Below are 4,444 nucleotides of genomic sequence, written 5' to 3' on the forward strand. Positions count from 1 at the left end.
CTGAACGTGTAAAATAATTCACTGTAATTAATAGCCAATGAGCTCACCACTTGCATCAATTACTGTGACTATGTACTTCATTCTTGTTGCTCAACAACTCTTAGGAGAAGTGTGATTTGAACAAGGAATTTTGATAATCAGGTGCTGTACCATTTAAAGATTGGTGTGGGCTCTGGCAAAATTTGCTAACAGCTTAGTAGTTCTGAATCAGCTAACACGGACCATAATTTTGTTAGCTAACACCCTGCTTCCTTAGATGCAGCTCTGCCTCGCCTTTGGAAGATAAGAGGCCAGCTATGAAATGACAAATCTAGTGTCTAACCTAGTAAAATATCAGGTTCAACACAGGAGCTAATGAATCATCATTTCACAAGTTGACACTCAAAAGGCTAGTCTGACCTTGTTAAGCATGATTTCTGTCTCCTGTGGGATGCTGAAAGATTACATTTCTGCAAGAACTGAATAATTAAATGAAGCGAAGCAGCATCTTGGACTATGTGATGGCATGACAGCAAAATAAAGGTCAGAACTCATCTCATCTCCCACAATGAAGAACAAAACACCAATTAAACCACTTTACACTGTTCCATATGTAATTGAGATAGTAACTACAAGTTTCCTGTTAATGAGACTTGCTGTCTGATACAGTTTAGTTTAGAAAGTTCAAATAACGTGAAACTTCTGCAAATTTCTAGCAGTTAAATTAAACTGGAAAGGTAAAAACTGCTCTTCAAGAACTTAGATTTGTGTTTCTTAGATTAGAAGTGCCGCAGCCTACATTCTCCAGTGTAAGGCCAGTCTCTGACGGCACCGTGGAAAGCTCAATCTGTGAACATGTAGGTAATACATAGTGACACCCAGGGTCAACGTTTACCAGTGACAAACCGAATTCCTTAATTCTGGAGTTTGGCCTTGAAAGGGCGACCTCCAGAGAACGCTGGGTTGTCCTCTGTAATTGATTTGTTTCTTTGGGCTACACCCTAAGAATTTGTCAACCTAGTGATTTCTTATTCTAATGTCTGTATCCTGTAACCCTTTGAGGCACACCATATAAAATGATGCGGACCCACTTGTGCTATTTCTAGCAATTAGGTTGGCTTGCTTACTTGAAAGCTGCGCCTTGGAGTTTTTCAAACTTCTCATGCTCTCTGTTGTGCCAGGGATAACATTCTTGCTCCACTTCAAGCTGCGCTGGTCGTCAGGACCTGGTACAAAGCCACTGGTGGTGCTCGTCCTCTTTCCCGGGAGGGCATCCGAAGCGGTGTCGCAGGGCTGGTTGTCCAACACTGACAGGGCTGGGATAGGCTAGGACACGAAAATAGCGGCTGGTCAGGTGCTCAGCCAGGCAGGCTTTAAAAAAAAGTGAGGAATGTCTGCCTGCACAGGAAGTTTTGGGTGCCTTTGAGCTCCAAGGTGAGGCAATTTTTAAATGCCTAAACTTCCCAAAACATGGACAAGAAAATGAAAGCTCTTGCACCCTCATATACTATTACATAAATAAGCCCCAGAGCATTTAACTTACAGGCAAACTGCAAGGTTGGAAATGTACACAGCTAAAGCACACGTTACTCGAATACATACGGTCTTACAAGCCTGTATTTGAGATCACACTTTTTTTTTTTTTTTTTAATACATTTAAAAAAAAGCCATTATGCGCAACCTTTGTGCTTCAAAAACCTTTAAGATACAAATCACAAGCCGATTCCTAGTGTTAAGTGAAAACAACAACAACAAAAACTCCAAAACCACAACTGCCCGTTTAGTCAGTGCAGGTTAAGCTGCAGCTTGGAGGTGGCCACAGAGATGTCATGCAGCCCTCGGGAGGTTTGCTTGCCTATCCCGTGAGTAGAAATATTTAGCAGAAAACGTCCCAGTAATCAAATAGTTGCACCAGATCTGAGAGAGTACATACATACACTCAGAAGCATGATTGATTTGAACGTGAGAAGTAACACACTGGGCCAGATTACACTCGCAGAAGGCTAAATAAAGCGCATGGTTTGCGAGACAGTCCAGCATTTGAAGCAGGTACAGGAAGCCTGCGTGGATTAAAATTTAAAGGGGGGGGGGGGGAAGTAGTCCATATTTGCTTTTTAAGTCCTGCCAGGAGTACGAAGCCTGCACCTAGGCATAGGCTGTCTCCCGCTATGCACAAACACAAAGACGAGCTCGTGTCAGCTATCAGATGGAGAGAGGGAGGTGCACAGCTGGACCCCAGTGCACCAGGATGAGCAGTGCCACCTTGGGAAGGGCGGTCGGCGCACCTGAGCAGTAGGCCGAGCAATCCCTCTGTGTTCCAGCAATGCCCAGACCTGTACGGATGATACAACCTTTCATCAGAGAGCCAGGAATCCTAGTCGGGAAGACAGGGAGGGGAATTACACGGTTTATATAGTACGGAAAAAAAATCTGCAGCACTTAGCAACCAGCTCTAAGCTGCTACAACAAAGAAGATTTAGGAAAAAAAAATATCAGGTGAAGGAGGAGGTGATCATAGACGGATGAGTAGAAAATAGTGTAAGAATGAGCAGATAATAGAAGGCAATGGCACTAAACTAGCTCGTGGAGCTGAGCTACTGTGTTCACCATTCTGAAAACACTCTTACACAAACATAAGCAGAAAATAAATGATGTTGTGATAACGTAACTCTGCATGTTTAGCTTTAACATATCCATCTTGTTTAAATTCTATGTTCCTTCAGCCAGGCATGTCATCCTGCAAGGACGTTTTCTTTCTTTTTCTGTCAGAGGAAAAACACCATTCTGGAAAAGGAGACTAGTTTGGAAATAATTAAAAACAACAAGAAAAAAATACATCTTTTTTTTTTTTTTTTTTTAAATCTTTCTTCCAAAGCAGACACTTAGCCGTTAACACACAGAACCTCTCCTTTTTAAAGGAATGTCTTTCTTTGCAACAGAGTAGCCAATTTTGTGAGGCAAGACAGAAACGTCTTCCTACGGGCTATAGTTGGAAGCCTTGACAAATGTGTTTGTTTAAGAAACTTGGGATATGAGAGAGTCAAGTCTGATTGCCGTAAGTAGAATGTCATGAAGTGCAAGCTGTACATTACCTAATAAACTAATACAAGTATTTATATGCAATCTAGCAAAAAAGGCTGTGTATTGGAATTACAGGAAACAGGCAAGGAGTCCGAGATGGACAAGTTTCATAGTTTGAACAGCCACATCAAAACAGAAAGCCAAGCACAGAGAGCACAAAGGGATACTCAGTTCAAAGCCCGACACTGTAAATGGAGGAGGCCAGGCAGCTTGCTGCTGAGTGTCCGTTTAATACAAGGACCAGCACTCAGAATATTAAAAATAAGATAAAATAAAAGGGGGAGGGTGGGAGTGAGTTGGCCTCAAAGGTTTAACTCTGCTTTTGTTACCAACATTCTCGTAGTTCCTGTGTTTGTTTTGCTAGAGTGTTTGTAGCCCCCACAGTGAGCTTCAGTCCCTTTGATCAAAATCAGCTTTAAAAGCATGCTCAGGGTTTGGGTCAGTCATTTAGATGCAAGCACTGACTATGATTCAGCCAACAAAAGAACAGTTAGGTGCAGGCCACCCATACAGCTTTTCATATTAATGAGCACAAATCCTTTAGTCTTGCAAACCGGGGTGTCTGCGTGGGATTTTTACACCGACAGGCTGAAGCGCAAGGCTCAGGAAGTCTATACAGCACTATGTTAATCAAGAGAACACATGGCCAGACATTTGGCATCGTCTATAGAAGCGCATCGACCCCTACATTTCATTAGGGGACATCACAATTTCTTTTAGAGCTGCTAAGCCAGCTGGCCAAAAATTGTTCTTCTTTTCTCATCCACTGCACGCTGACAGGCAAGTTAGTTAATTGAACAGAAATTCTCCCCATTATCTCTGAGCATCAAAGCAAAGAAAATTTAAAAAAAAAAAAAAAAAAAAAATCATTCTGTGCCCTGGCTGATATGTTTTTCTAAGAGCTTTGTAATAAGATTGAGTCAACCACTGCTATCAACATCAATTTTAACAAATATTTTTACTTCCAAAAGTATTGCGCTAAATTAAGAGCGTCACACATTATCTGCCTTCCACAAAGTGCAGGACAGCTGTTGCTGCGCAGAGGTAGGTACACCAGGGTCAGTACCCCAAGACAGTTACCCTTTACCTTCAAAATTGGTCCTGCCTTCCTGAGTGAGAATTTCAGAGGTTCATCTTTCAGAAGTCCTTGGAGCTTCTGTAGCTGAAACCTGGCTCTTGGCCCACGTGTGGATAGCTCAGGTGCTGTGGAGCGCCGATGAGCTTTCAGCTTGGTATCATCAAACATCATCGTTTGCAACGTCTGCTCAGCACCTTCACAAGGCCAACAACAGAAAAAACAGGCAACAGAAACCAGTTAGATGGAAAAGGTAAGTTTTGGCTGTTTGAACTAAAAAAAAAGTAGGCTAAAAGCCTCTTTTGTAAC

Source organism: Aptenodytes patagonicus, chromosome 8 (genome assembly GCF_965638725.1).
Source record: "Aptenodytes patagonicus chromosome 8, bAptPat1.pri.cur, whole genome shotgun sequence".
Classification (NCBI taxonomy): Eukaryota; Metazoa; Chordata; class Aves; order Sphenisciformes; family Spheniscidae; genus Aptenodytes; species Aptenodytes patagonicus.